Source organism: Rattus norvegicus, chromosome 14, assembly GCF_021556685.1.
Source record: "Rattus norvegicus strain SHRSP/BbbUtx chromosome 14, alternate assembly SHRSP_T2T, whole genome shotgun sequence".
Lineage (NCBI taxonomy): Eukaryota > Metazoa > Chordata > Mammalia > Rodentia > Muridae > Rattus > Rattus norvegicus.
This window is the reverse complement of record NC_141547.1, coordinates 19628642-19647629: the sequence shown is the minus strand read 5'-3', so window position 1 is coordinate 19647629 and position 18988 is coordinate 19628642. Positions and strand designations below refer to the sequence as shown.

Genomic DNA, 18988 nt, shown 5'->3' with positions numbered 1-18988 from the left:
TTGACTCAGTGGAGGCTCCATCCTCAGTACTGAAGATGTCTTACTTGTGCAAAAGTTACAAAATATAGGGTCTTGTGGTTTCATTACTGGCATCAGCCTAAAGCCTTGGAAGGGGTTCCATTAGTGAAGAGTCCTCGAGGTTAATCTTGCATCTTATTTTGCAATCATCCTATTAGGGCCTCATTTGATGGCGACAACGTCACCACAGTGCATCTCCTTTTCCAACCGACAAGTCCGACTTAAGAGTATCAAAGAGAAACAGTATATTCACACAGAGCCTAGGGTGACAACTATAAAGCATCTTTAGGACATTGAATCGTAATTTACTTCTAACCCCAATTTAGCCATCAAAGCTAATAGATATTAAAGCAAGGTAATATATGTAAAAGTCTAGAGAGGTTTTATTAATAATATATAACACCAGCTTCATGCATAGTTTAAGATTTCCTAGTAGCCACATGAAAAAGGTAAAAACAAGTAGATTAAATTAATTTCTAATAATATTCTTATTTAAGACAACTAAAATATAATGAATACTTAAAATAACATTACTGATGCCTTGTTTGCCTCTTTTTGTGCTACTAAATCTTTGAAATCTAACAATTATTTCCACTTAAGCCACACTTCAAGCTCTTAATGGTGACATGCAGACAGGCTGTGCTATATTGGAGAGTACTGGTCTAAACTTCAGGAAAGAATAGCCACAGATTGATACATGCTTGAGAAAACCACAAAACTCTAATAGAAGAAATAAAAAAGTCACGAGTCACCAATTCGATGTTTCGTGTGTGGGTAGAACTCGTCGTTGTCAAGGTGGGGCCAGCTTTTCCCAACTCGATCCACATTCAACGCCATCTTATCTAGAAGCCCAGTAAAACACTCTTTACACCAACCTGAAATTTAATTGCATAATATATACAACACACGGTGTGAACCCTAATGTAAAATACATGACCCAGACAAGAGTGATTTGCTAATATTAGATCATCAATCGCATCAAATGAACCACAATAATGCAAGAGGCTGGTGATGAGATTAACTGTGTGGGGAAGAGAAAAAGAATGGTAACTGGAAAATCCCTACACTTTCTCCTCCATTTCTCTAAATGCCTTTAATTTTTTTTTAAAGCACATACAAAAAACTCACAAATGGTTAGCATTTTAAAGTAATCTCCTCACATTTGCGAGTTCCTATGATTTCTAGAAATCTCCCCCTAGTGGTTCTGAGGCAATAAAACGATATGTGGTTCACAAAGAGAGCCAAGAAAAAGCGGTCCGATCCTGACACCAAACAGTCCTGGCGAGGAGTTACATCTCAAATTGACAGTTGTCCATAGAGCAAGCGTGGACTGAAGCAATCATGATGGAAGACCGTTGAGGGTGACATGGGAGAAGTCAGTGCCCCAGCAAAGTAAGAGAGGATACGACACACATCACACATAAAAACAATCAGGAAGAAGGAAACAGTGTCCAGCTGAGGAGCCCCTGAGTCTGAAGACCCTCATCAGCCAGGAAAAGAAGTCACAGCAGAAGTCCATCGAAATGCAGGGTCGTTCTTGAGGGACCACTGCAGACTTTGACCAGTGAGATCACCTAGGGTGGCAGGAGCGCATGAGGAAGATTTGTACTTATCCATTACTCCTGGTTTTCTCGCCATTTTATCACCTTTTTTGCTTCTGAAACTTTTATGTTGCTCCAGTTGAAAATGTGCTGCCCCATATTTTATAGCTTATAGTTCTCAACATATTTTTTAAGATTTGCTTTCAATTCCTTGAATGTAATCTCAGTTGTGAAGAGCAAAATATTATTACTTGTCTGTATTTCATGTGGAATGTTGCCTACTGTTGATAGAGTGGGTACGGGGTGCTCATGGAGATTGCTGGTCCCAATATTGGATTGGCTGTCTGAAACTCAGCTCCTGTTGCCCCATCTGGGATTTGATGGCTAATCCTGACGAAGAACCTCCCCACAAGGGACGTAGTTCCACCCGGTAACAGACGAGAAGTGATCACTTCATAAGGATAAAGACTAACCTCAAATTACGCATCCCTTCCTATCCTGAAGAAAAAAATAAAAATCGAAGGGGCCGGTCAGAGGGCCCAGCATCAATCCCTAGGCTACACATGCTAGAAGGAAAATCAGACTCCTGTGAATTCTTCTCTGATTTCCACACATGTGCCATGGCATGTGGGAACGCACACATGTACACACACACAACCCATAAAAATGAATTAAAAATAATTGCATGTGAAAACCTTATAAGTGCAGTGTGCATTGTGTGTGCTCCTATGTGCATGCACATTAAATTCCAGAATATTCTAGTCATTCTTCTTACTTTATGTGTATTATGTGTGGACTGTCCTCTCTTGCACTCATATGTGAACTCCTGGTCCCCAACTAGTGAGGATTTGGGAAGTTTGTGGAACCCATGGAAACTGTCAGGCCCTGTGGGTTGGCCCTGAGAATTCTGGGCACATCTCTGCTGCCAATCTGTTTCCTAATCAATCCCCGTCTGAGCAGCTCCCATGTCAGCAGCCCTGAGAGACTGCACCTCCTCAAGCCACGAGCAATATTCAGTCAAACGTCAATTGCTCCCGTGGGTACTCTGCTGTGGCAATGAGAGAAGTAACTATTACACTCTGCATATGTGTGGAAGCTTCCATTGGAGTACTAAACTACTACAGTACTGCTACAAAGAGTATGCACTATTACCTAAACTTCAATCTCTCTTAATTCTTCTACTTGTATGTAATACATGTATTCCTACATTAATTCTTACATGCATGTAAAGGACCTGTTTACATCTATGCACAAGGTACCAGAGAAGCACAACAGGTGTCCTGTCCTGTCACTCTCCTCCCATGACCTGGAATTCCACCCTCTGCCTCCTGAGGGCTGGATTAGAGGCTACTTGCTATCGCTTCTTTTCACTAACATCTCCACAGGCCCTCCAAGAGCCAACAACATTTTCTGAGCTGCTACAGCATAGTGAATGGTGAGCCATCTTAGAGTTACTAATTAATTATCATGACTATTGCTTTAAACAAAAGTAAATAAAATTCAGCATTTAAAAGTACAAGAAATAAAACTCGTGTCCCAAACCTCACCACTTATACATTATGACCATACAGCATCGGATGACTATTTTCTCAAAAAACTTTGGTAATTTCATTCTAAAACACCTTTGAAATATTTTATTGATCTGCCACATTTATTCACCAATTTCCTGATGTACTTTAAAATGTTATTAGAGATCATTCCCCCTGTGGACATATTCAACACGAAGTAAAGTCGGAACTTCGGATACTTTGGTTTCGGTTTTGCTCTGGGGTCATGTTTTGGTTTGGTTTTGTTGTTTTCTTCTTCTCCCTAAACAAAGACTGGTGCAAGGATTTGATTTGTTTTCCTTTGTCTTTCTCCACGGCTCCAACACTGTACCAGGGGTGATAGTGCAGTGTGTTTGGTAAGGAAAGAACGTGCCTGCTTTTCAGAATAACATCCACCCAAGTGGTGTGAAAGCTCTGGCCAACGTCCAAGCCCCCGTCACAGGACAGTCAGTCCTCGCCCGTGTATATCAGAAGCAAATAACAGACCTGATGGGGTGTCTAGGATAAAGGAACTTAGCAAACATGGAGAAGATTTTACCTGAGGGAACACTACTTCCTTCTCCCACTGTGAAGTGAGGTTTACAGACAAGCCCCTTGTCTTGATGAGGAATGGGCAGATGCTGGTTTGTGAGTGGAATTATGAGACCAAGTAACCTCAGCCGTGCCCTCAGGACTCCTGGTGGGAGTGTTGTGTGTTCTGCGAGCACTGTGTACACTCCACCAGTTGCTGTGGGACTATCTAACAATGGAGTCTCTTCTCACCCACTTCCAGCTGTGGAGGGTCCACCAAGGAAACCCCATAGACTGTAATAAGTACCAGCACACTTTATCACTACTCAGATCAGACTTGGTGTCAGCAAGCTTTACCTAGTTAATTACCAATCATTTGCCCAAGTCCACACCCTGTCTGCCCCACACACTGTAACTGTGCCTCATTTGCTTTTCAAAGGAATGTCTCGCCAGACCACCTGAAACTGGTTATTCAGTCTGCAGAAACATGCTCAGGGAAGCTTCACTATGCTCAACAAGCAGCTGCCACAGGAGCCTGCTGAACATCACCAACTTTCACTCACATACCTATCAAATCTCTTTAAACCATTTATAACGTTAAGCACATTTAATACGTTTTTACATTTCAATAAATGACTCTATGTGTTTTAACTAAGCCAAAGAAGGCACTGTGTATACAAATGACATGCTGAGAAGTGAAATGGTCTCCCTCCCTCATACTCCTTTTTGCTGTAATGTCTTACTTGTGTTAACTATTCCACCACACCTTATGACCCCAAGGTTTGCAGCCATCAGGAGCCTTATCCTGCCCTCTTCCCCTCATGATCACGTACATCAGATGTGAATGCTATGTCTACACTGTAAGGAATATGGGCACTAGTTATTTGTACACTACTTGCCAACCTCTCTAACACACATTAGGAATGTAATAACACTGACCATTATAATTCATTATGTCACAAATAGTACTGTATGTGTGCATGCATGTAGTTAATAAAAATTAATAAAACCTTTGCTTAAAAAAAGAAATGAACATTAGTATCTAATCTACAAATTTGACTGGGCTTTACCAGTTTCCTACCACTCTCTTGCCTTGACTCTGTCTGGATCCCATGTTTTACTTGAATGAGAACCTTTCTCTTTTTCTTGTCCATTTTGTGTGTATGTGTGTGTATGTGTATATATGTGTGTATGTATATATGTATATATGTGTGTACATGTGTATGTATGTGTATATGTGTATATGTATGTGTATACATGTATATGTATGTGTATATGTGTATATGTATCTCTATTGTATATGTATGTGTGTATGTGCGTATGTATGTGTATATGTATACCTGTGTGTGCATGTGTATATATGTTTATGTATGTGTGTATGTTTGTGTGTGTGTGTGTGTGTGTGTGTGTATGTGTGTATAAGCCAGGGATAAAGGATGTGGATCATCTTCAACCATTTTCTACCTTCTCTTTTTTTATTATTTAAATTTGCTCTTTGAGAACTTACTGAAGAGGATTCCATTGGCCCTGGGATTAAGTCCAATGACTGACAGTGGAACCTCATAAAACTTAAAAGCTTTGTTCTAGCTAAGGAAATAATCACTTGAGGAAAGGGGAAATCCATACAGTGATAGAGAACCTTAGATAGCTACACATCTGACAGAAGAGTAGTATCCTGGATATTTGAAGTATTCAAAAAAAAAAAACAAAGCTCAAGGAAACAGCTGAAGGGCTAGCGAGATGGCTTAGTTAAGAGCACTTGCTCTTCTAGAGAACCCGGGGTCTCTGCTAGCACCATATGACGATTCACAGTCACAAATGGGAGGGAAATTTTGTTTGGTATTGTAAGTCTGGGCAACTACTTATGCTTAGTAAGGAGAAGCTACTACTGCCATTCTCCTAAACCAGTATAATACCTAATTTCATTCTAGATATTGTATTTATAACCACAGGTAAGTGTAGCGCTCATGCCTCGTCAAAGACATTGCTTTATATAGCAGATGGAAATCATTACAATTAGCCACAACTGGTCTAAATGCAAAGGACTGACCATGCAATGTTCAGCCCCAGTTGATGCATCAGGGAGCCTTAGGAAAGGGCTGTGGGATGGGTTCTAAGAGTCAAAGACATTTCAGGAAGTGTGCTTCAAAACTTTGTCTTCTAGATGTGATGAGGAGGCTACTCCCATGAAACCTCAACAATATAGCTGTCTAAATAAAACTCAAACAAACTCAACAATAGCAAGTGGAGGAAATACCACGGGGCCCTACACTAACTAAAGAGATACACAGAATTAACAAAAGCTGTGAGAAGTATAATTAGTCTTCCCCAAAGGATTAGTCCTCCTCTAATTGTTTATCTAATACCATGTGGTCATCCCTAAAAGCATATACACACAAGCACTCTAAATTGACTCGAAAGCATTTATATATTTATTAATCCACATATTTATAATTATATATTTATAGGGATAGACTGACAGACAGATAGATAGATATAGATCTGTGTATCTCTAGCCCCCACTTTAGGGTTACAGATGCATACAAACATCTTGTTACTTCTGTTGTTGTTTGGTTGGTTTGGTTTTTCTTCATACAGACACTAGGGATTCAAAGCCAGGTCCTCACCGTTATGCAAGAGGCATTTGACTGACTGAGCCATATTCTCATTTCCTTTTTTTAATGACCTTTACAGTTTAAAGAGTATTTCCTGGACATTTTGAAAGCTACCCCTCAGTTTATGTTTTTCTGATACCTTCATATGCTACACTTTGGCTGTAGATTTTGAGGAAGAAAAACAGCTGTAACCTGCCTCAGTGTTCAGTCAGGAGTAAATAGTGTCTATATCTCTTCTTACTGACGACACCGAAATGGTGTCTTCTGGTTCTCTTATATTATTTTCCCTTTGGAATAAATATTTGGGGTGATAATATTAAGCTATGCAAATACCCTGTCTGTGAAGTAGATTTTGACAACTTGGGATTCAGCCACCGATCTTGAAAGATGTATTAGTCTAAGGGTGATTTCCTATTGTTCTCATCCACTCCATATTCACCTTTTGAAATTCTTCTGTGAGAAAAGAGCACCCCTTTTCCAAAAAAAGAAAGACTTTTCTAATTGTCACCACTGGTAAGACTTTCACACCCTTTGACCCAAATGTCCTAAGCACCTTACACATGAAATACAGCAGCATGTGAGAGTCCGGTTTCTTCCACTAGGCACTGTCTAATGCTACAATGGCCTTGTCTGAGTTGTCAGCTAGAGGCCAACAACAGCAATCAAGGAGACTTATCCGTAAGTTGCAAGGTCCCCAGGTGAGTAAAACCATCCATGGCTTAGTGCAAACATTAGGGATAAACACAAAAGCATCAAGTGACAGGACAGACAGACACCTGGGAATTAGGTATGACTAGGAGGGACGATTCGGACGTCCAACACTCTAAATAAGTCAGCCTACTGTTCTCTCTTCATTCTGGTTAGCTCTTCTGTCCACGCTTGGTATCGATTCTAGAAAGATTTAACTGTCCATTCGGATATATCTCTGTATCACAGTTCCTTCATGCCCCATTCTAAACCCCTCCTTTCATGTCTTTCAACAGTGAAAATTCTGTCTCTATCTTTCTTTAAATGAACAAAGGATGTCAACAGACATTTTAAAAGAACTAGAAACAAGCAATAGCTATGTGTGGGGAATGATGTTCAAATAAAAATAAGATATGCAAGCCCATCTTTGCCATTAACCTATGTTCACACTGCCAGAGAGAAAGAGAGGTACTGAATTTTTCACGCTCCCTAGTGACTCGAGTGCTGCTGAACTGAAATACTGTACTGTGAACACTCAGACCACTTGGAACAGTAGTGGTGAGTGTTCCTGAAAGCAGCTGTACTTATGTAATGGAAACTGTTCTGAGTCTGGACAACTTCTTTAGGCAATAGTTTGGCTGGGCAACTCAGAGCAGTGTATATCAGCCCCACTGCATGTTTTAAAACCCTAACAAAAAAGAAAAAAACTAATAAACTTCTCAAAGTACCAATATCCATGGTGCCAAGCCACCTTCTAAACGTCTATGTTTTACATAGACAAACACAGCCCACAACCTTACACAGAGGAGTTTCTTACAAATAGCCATGAAAGCAAAGATTCCTTGCTGCCCACGGGTTTAAAAGCAGGGAATGGCTGAGTGATCAGCCCTAAACGAGGACATATACCACTCCCTCTGTGATTCAGGGAATGTCACAGAAAGGCTGAAAGGTAGGGAGAAGGACAGCACATTGCACTAAGCCTGCCCAAGAATGGACTGTCAACAGGCAGAAGGGGGAGGGGCTATCTTGAAACCCTCCCCCTCACTGTTGAAGGACTGACTAATGATGGAGTCTGGAGGATAGGGAGTGACCAGTCTTCACTGGGTAGTCACACAGAGGACCCTGAGTAAATTCAGTGGGTCATAAACAAAACAAAAGGACATCAATGTGGAAAACAGCCTTGTAGGAAGGAGGGGGAACTGACACGGGAAAAGGAGGATAGGACAGGTTGCAGGGGCAGGGTAGTTCATAGTAATGAGAATGAGTTGTCCTCTTGTATGAAACTGTCCAAGAACAAACTTGATTAATAAACTGTGATGGTCCCGCCTGGCACAGTCACAGTCACCACCACAGTGAGCACGTGTGTGGTGGAGAGATGGGAGAGAAAGAGAAGCAGAAAGGTCTGTGCACTATGAAGAGAGGAATGGAGACAGGAGGGTGAGAAACAACCTGGCGTGAGTAGCCTGCGCTGCCACCTGAGGCCATGGTGATGTCCCCCATGATGCCACAGAGGGCCATGTCTGGGTTCTGTGGCCCTGTAGCAGCAATGGGGGTGGGGGGAAGACCTGTGTTGATGCATGGGTCCTAAAAAGCTGGCCTCATCCCTTGCCTGCTGCGGCACTCAGGAGAGCTGACCCTGCACCTCAGCAGGGTGATGCTAGAGAGCTGGCCCTGATAGCAGAATCACTGGATGGCTGGCCCTGCCCCTTGTGGCTACAGGCAGGAGAGGTGGTCCTGACACTGCCCTGGGCAAAGCAGGAGAGCTGGCAGGTTGACCAGCTCAAGTACCACCCAGGCCCAGATCCAGGGCTTTGAGTTGGCCTACCCCAATATCTATCTCATCTATGAACTGCTGGAGTGCGTGAAGAGGCTGGTCCTGCATTCCCAAAGCTGCAGGGTCTCCATGACACAGGGCAATATCAAGATATCCGAGAGGAGTCCTGGTGAGGATCCAGGATTAATGGTGTAGCAGAAGCCAGAGGCCTGGAAGGAGACCAGTGACTTAATGCAATGAAGGCTTGCAAGTAAAGCTGTGTGGGCACAAGGATACACTGTGCTTCATACTGTGACACAGCACCACAGCTTTCACAGCAAAATGTTTCTTTTTGTTTGTATTCTTTTCCTTTGGGGGAAGGCTGCAAGGACAGAGGGCAGAGATGGAGGGACAGAGAGATGAGTGGGATTGGAGGGCATGATGTGAAACTCACCAAGAACCAATAAAAAGTTTTCCTTTGAAGTTGTAACTTTTTAATAAACTAATAATAAATAAGTCATCTATATCTAAGTCTTATTCCAGAGCAATGAAATAAAAATCTTTAACTAATAACTATTTGGGACCAAAACATATGATGAATGTTTTATTAATAAAACTGATTTTATAATTAATGAACTATGTAGCTATTAAATATAACAAGAAAATATGATACAATGCTAATATTAAATAATCATAAAACTATTGGATTCAGTATAATTTGATTCTTGCATCATTAATCGAACAACTTAATTATTATTGCCAGTAAAAACTGGATACTGGTGTAACTAGATACATGATAAAATTTAACAATTTTTACTTTAATTCTCTGAGAAGCTTACATTCCATATATTATGCATTTAAAAATAAAATTAGCGATATATGAATTTGAGTTTAAGTTGGTTCTGGGTAATCTTTATTTTCCTCTTTAAACATTTCTGAAGTTCTTTATGTCACAAACAAAACCCAGAATTTTCCTCTAATATCCTACTCCCACGGTATAAACTTAGCACCATAGAAATCAATACTGTATTTAAAGACACAAAGCAAGCCTCTTGCCGAGTTCAATGTCCCCCTTCCTGAGAGTTGTATTTCTCTAGCAGTTGCCTTGGCCCGGTTTGGTTGTTGTTGTTCTTTGATCCAAATATGGACCTTGGACGCCCCCTGCTGGCCAAAAATATCTGCAAACAAAACCCAGCCAATGAAAGGCCAGGAAACATCCAGCACAGAAGCCACCCAATCTGTACAAGTCTGTCCATCAACCAATCAAAAGATGTTTATTATATACTTGTTTCTGATAGACCATGCAAAAGAAATACTATAAAAAGATCATTTTTCTTGATATACCCATTTTTCTTGATATTTTTCTTCGTTAAAAATAAATTTCTTAACACTATACTGCAAGGAAAAGGAGTAACTCTGCCACGAAAGGGCCCTTGGTATGTATCCATGCTGGATGGTGAGAATAGCTTATGCATGCATGAACAACAGGAAGCACTTTTCCCAGCACTTTCTCCAAAGTACTGCAATAGTTCAAGTTTCCATAAACTACTATAGTCTGCATACGGAAAAGACCTAACACTAATGGAGAAAACTAATCCAAAACTTGAGAAGTCACAGATAAATGTGATCAGCTGTCCCAGGTGAATTTGTATTTTTATCTTAGACATGGCTAAGGTTCATGTCATCAGAAGACAACAAGACTTCCCTGGACAGAAATCCTGGCAGATTCTCTAGTCCTAGCTTGCTCATTCCGTTGCCTGAGGAACAGTGGCCTATTTGACTCAAACGAGCATGTGATCTGGGGATGGCATGTCTAAAGAGAACACTCACTGCAATGATGCTACAACCACGGTCCACGGAGACAGCTGGGTTTGAACAACTCCTCTCTTGCGGCCATGGGAGGACTGGGCTGTTTTCACTCAGACTCCCAGGAGCTGCTCACTGTTGTGACACAGTGACAGTATCAGCAGCACCCCTGAACAGCAGTACACACTCCCTTCACACCACGTGTACTCAGGCAAACATTTCTTAGAAAAATTAAGAGACAATGTTAGTGTTCTTTGATACCCATAAAAATGAAGTGTCCTCGTCATATTACTAATAATCCCACTGGCTTAAATTTGTGACATGTGAAATTTATTATTCAAAGTTATTTGTAATTGCCTATTGTTTTTTGATCTCACATTTTCTACCCTTTTGATCCTATCATTTGCACATCTAACACAAAATTTCTCTTTCCTGATCTTTGTCCCACAGCTCTACAACTTCCTGCTGACTTTCAAAAATACAGTCTCTGTGGTTCTCTCAGGTATCAGAATCAGAATAGTGCACTTCAACATGTGATTTCAAGGTAAAAGATGCTTTCTGGAATACCCTGTCTCCCCTCCATCCCTCAGAACACAGGGAATTATTTAAACATATGTTCACAAAATAAGAGCAAGTTCTTTGCAAGACTTCTTGCTTCCTCATTTTCACCCTCCAACAATCTATAATTTGTCTAGACATGGTATCCCTACAGGTAAGACCATTTCCATCTTTCATTATTCACAGACTGCTCCAGCCGCCGTTATTTACCGCAGTAGCAGTTTGGTGGTCGGGCTTTTCCCTAGTCTCTGCTGCACCTCTGATCTTTCAACACAGCATGTAATTTGCTTCTCGACTCTGTCTAACTTGGTTCAGTGCAAATGTCTGCTATAACTTTGGCCACCTGCTGTTCAAGCATTATAGATTGAAATATGCATTCTATAAAACCTTTCATTCTCTTCTAAAGTGTATGGAATTGTATCTTTATGTGATATAATGTAGTTTTCTAACATATGCATTACATGGTGTGTTATACCAGAATTTAGTTTCAGGATAGAACATGTTATGGAATGATGTGAAAAGAGTGACTTTGGGTCAAAAAGAATTTTTTTTTTACTTTTTTCCTACCCCTTTTCAGTCTCAACTTCTGCATGCTTTACAGATGGGTTTTATTTAGGTCTGTCTATGGAAGTCTCCTCTCTGAAGGACCCTGAAAGGGCCTCTAAGAAACATTGCTCTACTTGCTACAGTAATCAACACATAATTTTACACTGCTCTGAACTACAGCCACTGATTACATATGAGCGGATATGTGCATAATTACATCACCAACTGTGCTGTGTGTCTCTAGAAGCATTGCTGTGATCTTATGCTACACTTTACATAAGGCCCATTCTCAATACATTCTGGTTGAGTAAATTAGCCTTTAAGCTTTATATGGTGGTCTAGTTCTTGGCACGTTGGTCTACTGCAACTGAAGATATTTTCCATGCCTAATCTTCTCATACACTGGTAGCTCCAGATGGATGGGACCAGGCTTACTCTACTCATCTTTATAATGGCAGCATCTCATCAAATGGCTTGTCAACAGGTCATCCAGAGGGTTTTATAAATGACTAAATAAATGCATTGAATTCATGAGGGAGAGTCTCGTTTAACTATGATTGTTATCAATCAACTTAATGGTAATGAATGAATTAAATTCACTGCAAATAAGAAACCTTAGGATAAAAGCTCCCAAAATTTTATCATCAGATTCCCACCCTCTTTGTATTCTGACCTCCCGTCTGGCATTCCATCCTCTTCTATGCAGAAAGGCTTCCACAGTAGAGTTCTTTTAAAGAGGTCTGAAATAAAAGAGGGGCATTTAAAAAACACAAAATTGATTCCAATCTGAGATTTGTCCAAAAGTTGGAATACCCAAGATACAATTCACAGACCATATGAAACTCAAGAAAGACCAAAATGTGAATGCATCAGTCCTTCTTCGAAGGGGGAACAAAATGCCCACAGGAGGAAATACAGGGGCAATGAGTGGGGCAGGACTGAAGAAAAGGTCATCCAGACACTGCCATACCTGGGGATCCATCCCATATGCAGCCACCAAACCCAGTCACTATTGCTGATGACAAGAAGTGCTTGCTGACAGGAGCCTGATATGGGTGTCTCCTGAGAGGCTCTGCCAGAGCCCTACTGATACAGATGAGGATGTTTGCAGCTAACCATCAGACTGAGTATGGAGACCGCTATAGAGGAGTTAGACAAAGGACAAAAGGAGCTGAAGGGGTTTGCAACCCCATAGGAAGAACAACAACATCAACCAACCAGACACCCCACCCCCGGAGCTACAAGTGACTAAACCACCAACCAAAGAGTACATATGGTGGGACCCATGACTCCAACCGCATATGTAGCAGAGGATGGCATTGTCTGGCATCAATAGGAGGAGAAGCCCTTGGTCCTGTGAAAGCTCAATGCCCCAGTGCAGGGGAATGCCAGGGTGTTCAGGTGGGAGTGGATGGGTGGGAGCACCCTCATAGAAGCAGGGGAAAGGGTATGGCAGAGAGGAGAACCAGGAAAGGGGATAGAATTTGAAATGTAAATAAATACATAAACTGTCCAATTAAAAAATCAATTATTTCATAAAACAAAATTATTAACAACAACAGAGAGACTATTTGTATGTGTTTATGAGTCTTACTTAAACCCTTGCATCGGTGTCTAAGGGCATTGTGTTATTTTGTGCAGTGTTCGTCCTCTGGAAAAATTCCACTATGTAACCATCAGAGAATGAGAAGTAATACGGGAAATGACATCTAAAATATTATTATTATATTAAAATATTATAAAAATAATTTTGAGTTCCATACCCCAAAAGAGGATCAAGGACCCTCATTTGTTCACAAACCACACTAGAAGAATGGTTCCCCCAAAGTCCAGGTTGTGGGTAAGAAAATGTCCGTGGACTCTACTTTCCCAGCAGGTTCTACTAACCATTCGTAGGGTTTCATATTGGTTTGGTTACTACAAGTGAACCCTCAAATGCTTTCTGTTTCTATGGTCACAATGCAGTCCTCGAGGACACCCATGAAGACCTCTCAGGCTCCACAAGCACAACGGTAAGTATAATAATCACAGCCTTTGCTGAACCAAGCTGGATTACAGCTCAAAGGAATACACTTAATTTTTAATTTTTTTAAATGTTAAATCTTTAGCTAGAAATAAAAAGTTAAATGTCATCTACAATGGTTAACTTTGGCTATAACCTAAATGGGTACCAAGCTGCTCAAACATTTGGTTAAGGTATTATTCTGGGTGTGTCTTTAAAAGTGTTCCCAGATAGGATAAAATTAACAGTTAAGACAGCTTACTGAGGAAAGCCAAACACCCTACCCTTCTTGCATGGGTTTTACCCAATCAACAGAAGCCCTAATTTGAACAAAAAAGCCAGCCATCTGAACTTTCTCTTTTATGAGCTTGGGTGAGCTGCCGGGTCATCCAAGCATATTTTGAGATTAAAGGATAAGCAAGGGAGTATCTGTTGGAGACTGCACCTTGTCCTGGCACCTGGTTTCAAGGCCCTTAACTCATTCCACTAGTCACTTGGTCCAGAATACAAAGCCTTTAATTCGGTCCCACAGACATTTGGCCCAGAGCTCGTTGGTTAGGGGACAAAGGATGAGATCAGTTGCATGCAGTTAATGAGGGCTTGCCAGGCAGTGGGTTATATGTCTTTACAACTTAGGTACCATAGTTCAGAGAACAGCAGCTTCTACATCCTTTACTGGCTTAAAGACAATTAAGAGGACATTTGGAGGGGCAGAGTAGGAGGTGGGTCCCCAAACCTGGGAAGATGAACTCAGCTTGACCCAGCTAACAAAATGGGAGAGTAAAATAGAAAATATTTTTGAGATGTCTGGGCTCTGGTGACTGTCTCCTTACAAAAGTTTGATGTTAAAGAATCCTACGTACCCCAAGCCTAGTGACAAGTCCATTCCCATCATGAGCTCTGCATGACCTTGCCATAAGCTGCATGCTGACCTTTGCAATCTAACCAGTCCGGGTTCAACACAGGACTATGTGATTACAGGTTGACATTTAATGTAGGTCTTCCTACAGAGGACACAGGAGTGACTATGAGTAGATGAGTGCTTGGACTAGGAAGAGAATTGTCTGAACATTGCAAATTGACAAAATAGTCTGATTCAAATCCTTTTTAAGATACAGTTGTGTCAAGAAGCTTATTAGAGACAAATCACGGATGGCTAACAATCATAACCCAAATCTGGAATCTTTTAGAGGCCCCCCAGTCCCTTTTTCCTGGTAGAAGGTGTCCTAATCATGTCTTCTACTGTCTTTCTGAGTCTCCCTGATCAGAATGGGTTGGACTAGAGATACACTTTCTAGCCAGTAGTCTATGGGCTGCTCTAATTCCAAAGCTCTGCCCCAGACTGCCTTCTTCTATGAAATGTGACTAGTTAAATGCTGAGTCAGCCATATTCCCTCTCAGAAAATTAAAATTGGAATTTCAGGAAGAAATTGGTGTTGTGTGGCAAAGTTCTCCCTGGGAAGATCCAACATACACATCTACTCATCCAAGACAGGAAACCCATGACTGACCAAAGCACAGATACCAGCAAAGCCCAACTTGGTAAACCAATGAGCTTTATTGACATTATTTACAGGAGTATGGGTGAAGGTTTACTTACAAGAAGAGAAATGACTCAAAGACAGTTGCATCACAAAAGCCCACCTCAGCATGGGTAACTGTACAAAAGCTAAAAATCTGTAGCACACTTCACAGCTACAATTGTTCAACAGGTTGGAAAGCATCCTTTCCAACTGCCTCTGTGGGTCTAAACCTCTTCAATGCAGTTTGACTGGCATCTGCTTCTTCTGGGGAGCTTGACTGGTCTGAAAGTGACTCTCAGCAGTCACTGCTTATTCTGGGAGGTAGGGGCTTCATAAATCTGTTCAGTTTCAGGGACTTCCTGAAGCTATTGTTATTTGTTTACCTTTATCTTAACATGTTCCCTACAGAATGGAATGTTTCAATCTTAGAGGATTCTACTACACAACATTTGGTAGTAACTGTGTCTTCCTAAGGGTAGCTGCCATTATAGGGTACACCATACCTGCCAAGTCTTGAAGCTGTAGGAATACAACACAGCAACTTCGAGGTTTTGGCAGGCACCCTGCCTCTATGAGGCCTGAGAGTGCATTCATTCCAATCTTGCTCTCATTAACAATAAATCTTAGTTCATCCTTACAGTTTGCAGTAATGTAAGCCATGGAATGCTATATTACAGGAGAAGACAATCTAACCACAGCTACTCTGAACAACAAAAAAAAATGCACTAATGATTTAGAACACATAAGAAAGGCCAAAATATCCACCCAGACAGGGTAGATAACATATACTAGTGAAACCAGACAGGCATAGGTAAATATGCAGAATATTTGCCCTCTAAAAACTAGCAATGGAAACGTGCTGCCTTTGAGCCTCCGACACACCTTCCCATGGTGCCGGGGGTTAAGTTACAGCGCTATAGCACTTTGCTGGAGCATAACTGGGCAGCCTACCTTTCGCAGGCCGTCCCTTTAACTGCTAGCTACAGGCTCAGACAAAAAAAAAAAAAAAAAAACAAACTAGCAATTGATTCCTACCTTTGGTCATAGTTACCATTCAGAAGGGCAGACACAGTTCAATGAAAATTTGATATTAAAAATAAAATAATCTATGTCACATTGGTAAAATATGCCTATCACATTGTAAGAGTCTATTATTTTGGAGACAGACACAGCTCAGTCAGTGTTTGCCTTCCAAGCATGAAGACCTGACTTCTATTCCCAGCACTCACAGACATTGGCACATGCTTGTAATCCCAGCACTGGGGAGGTGGAGATAAGCTGATCCCTGGGACTCGCCAGCCAGTTAACCTAACAGAATCAGTGAGCCCAGGACTGAGTAAAAGAGCTTGTCTCAAAACACATGTTGAACAGCTCCTGAAGAATGACATCTGACAATGATGCCAATAGTTGGAAGGATGGATAGATAGATAGATAGTTTTAAATTTTTGAAATTTTTATTTTATATTTCTTGAAATTGTTATGAGAATCTGTAGGAGTTATATGGACTACTTAACCAATTTACATTTCTAATTCCTTAGCACAATTTTATCTCATAATATTAAAATGTTTCTAAAACTAATTGGATTCCTAGCTGACTCATGAAAACCCTAAAACTTAAAGTATGCTGACTCTTATGGTTTGCACTCTGCTAATGAGTCACGGAATTAAAGAAACCCATTTCTGGGTATTTCTGACCTGTATTTTCCCAGGATAATTACCCCCCACAGACACCTTCAGACATTGCCTATCAGACAAAAATGCATAGTGGGAAAATATGATTTTCTCCAACATGACCTAGGTCTTTAATCAGAGACTGCCAGTTCTGAGCAGCTCTTCAGAATGAGTGTTTGTGTCTCAGAGGCTCAGTACCCGAAACACAGACTATCCTCAAAAACGCTCACAGAAAATCACATGTTCACAGCAGACAAAGGTCTCCAAGTATGCAATGCTATATTAGTAGAACCTAAACCAAATTCTGTCTCTGCTTAGGGAACATATGATCAGAGAAGAGTATAAATGAATTTTAAAGCCAAACTAGTCTGGATTAAAATTCTGACATGCTTACCAGATGCATATCTTTAGCATGGCCCTTCCCCTCTTAGTTTGTGTGACTGTCTCTAAAGACTAAGACACCAGTGGGATGAAAGTAAAATTACTTGACTTTCTGTTATTTAGCAGGCATCTAATAAAGCATTACTTCCTTGTTTCCATTCCAATTTCTAGTGGAATGTAAGAATTAATCAACTGATATACTTATTATAAAAATTTAATTAATGTACAATATGCTTGACTATATATTAAGATACTTGATTAACCATATGGTTTTATATACATACACAGAATGCATCTGATAACGAAGAGAGGCAACATGAACACGCTTAGATGAAGTGCTGGGTGGCAGCCTTCCTCCTCCTCACACCTCAATGCCAGCCACCCTTTCAGCTCACATAGTCATGTCCGGAACGGCTTAGGAGGAAATGTCACATGCCTGTTTATTTTTCACTTATTTGACAAATAATAACCCCTATTATGTGACAGGCACTGATAATATGGAAGTACACGACTCCTCTGATTCACAAGCATTCCCGTCTCAGGCTGTGCTAGACTTCTATATAATTTCATGTCTATTCTACAGAACCCAGCTCTGCAGCTTTTTAAGTGTTTTAAGAAAAAGTCTGGGGCAAAGTTTTCAAAATTTCATTCCTATGAGGTTTTTAGAAACAGTAGTGTTCTTAGAGGCATAAAATATAGTACTAATATTTGACATAAACCTGTTCTCTAAGGATCACTTTGGGTTTGTCAGACAGATCTACAGTGTAATAGCAGAAACTCTCCCATGTAGCCTTTCTGAAATCCCGTGGGAGAAGCTAACGGCAAGGAGGTGTTCTTCCTCAGTGCCCATGCTGGGTCAGTGGGACAGCCATGGTCACTGAGCCCAAACTGTTCTGGAGATTTGATTCTGCGGCTTATGTGCCTCGCTTGAGCACACCGACAAAGCTCTTCTATCCTCATTACTCAGTAGAGTCCTAATACCAGCCTCTTATGATTCTTGAGAGGAATAAATATAACATGAAGGAAGGTGCGTGGTATAGTCTGAGGGTAGAGCTTACTAGACATTCTCCCCCACCCCATTCTAGGCTGGATTTTATTACATCCTGGGTAAGTACAGCACAACCAGTCAGAGATAAATACATCCTGCTTGCCTACAAAGCAAGTGAATGTGCTTCTCTCTGTCTATATTTCCTCTGTTATTTTGTTTGCTGTTTTGTGCTCTCTGCACTTCTGTGCTTCAGCCTTAAATGCTGAAATGACAGAAGGCAAGCAACAGGGTCTAGATAAGAAATCCTGCCTGCCCACCTTCTGAGAGTTCTTATCTCCTCACATCATCTGGTCACGTGGGCATTTTTACAACATCCACCAAGCATTGTCAAATATCGTGTACAATTCAGAAATGCCCTCTAAGTCCACCTTGTATTTTGATGTTCAAAAAACTGAAAGAAAAGGGAGAAAGTCCTGATGGTGTCTAGACAAACACTCCATACATACCCTGAGGTACAGTGTCTGAAGTCATAATATTGACTCTATGATCAATATTGTAACCCATGTCTATCAAGTTCAATATTTTTTTTCCTTTTCTATTTTTCGGAACTGAGGATCGAACCCAGGGCCTTGTGATTGCTAGGCAAGTGCTCTACCACTGAGCTAAATCCCCAACCCCAAGCTCAATATTTCTAAAAAAAATTTCAACTTTGATGCTTAAACCCTGATTGTCCTCTACAAGCTGTATGACTTTAAGCAACTACTTAATCCTACTCGACTTGCTTTCTTCATCTACGAAAAAAAAAATCACTTGTCTCAAGACTCAGTCAGAAGTAAAGATCA

At 40.8% G+C, this 18988-nt stretch overlaps 1 long non-coding RNA gene and 1 other non-coding gene across 5 annotated transcripts in view; one reads left to right on the top strand and one right to left on the bottom strand.

Annotated features, from left to right (window-relative positions):
• The window catches only part of LOC148001262 (uncharacterized), a 206613-nt gene that overhangs the window by 109523 nt on the left and 78102 nt on the right, over positions 1-18988 (bottom strand). For 2 of the 4 annotated variants that reach the window (XR_015637330.1, XR_015637329.1), the window contains exon 3: positions 12255-12321. The exons of 1 other annotated variant lie outside the window; for it this stretch is intronic. This is a non-coding gene — a long non-coding RNA (uncharacterized LOC148001262). Of the gene's footprint in view, positions 1-10501; positions 10699-12254; positions 12322-18988 lie in introns of all 4 variants that reach the window. One more of the 4 variants, XR_015637331.1, reaches the window with a different exon arrangement.
• On the top strand, positions 15963-16094 carry LOC120096832 (small nucleolar RNA SNORA76). Its single transcript, XR_015637770.1, has one exon. It is a non-coding gene; the product is annotated as a small nucleolar RNA SNORA76 (small nucleolar RNA).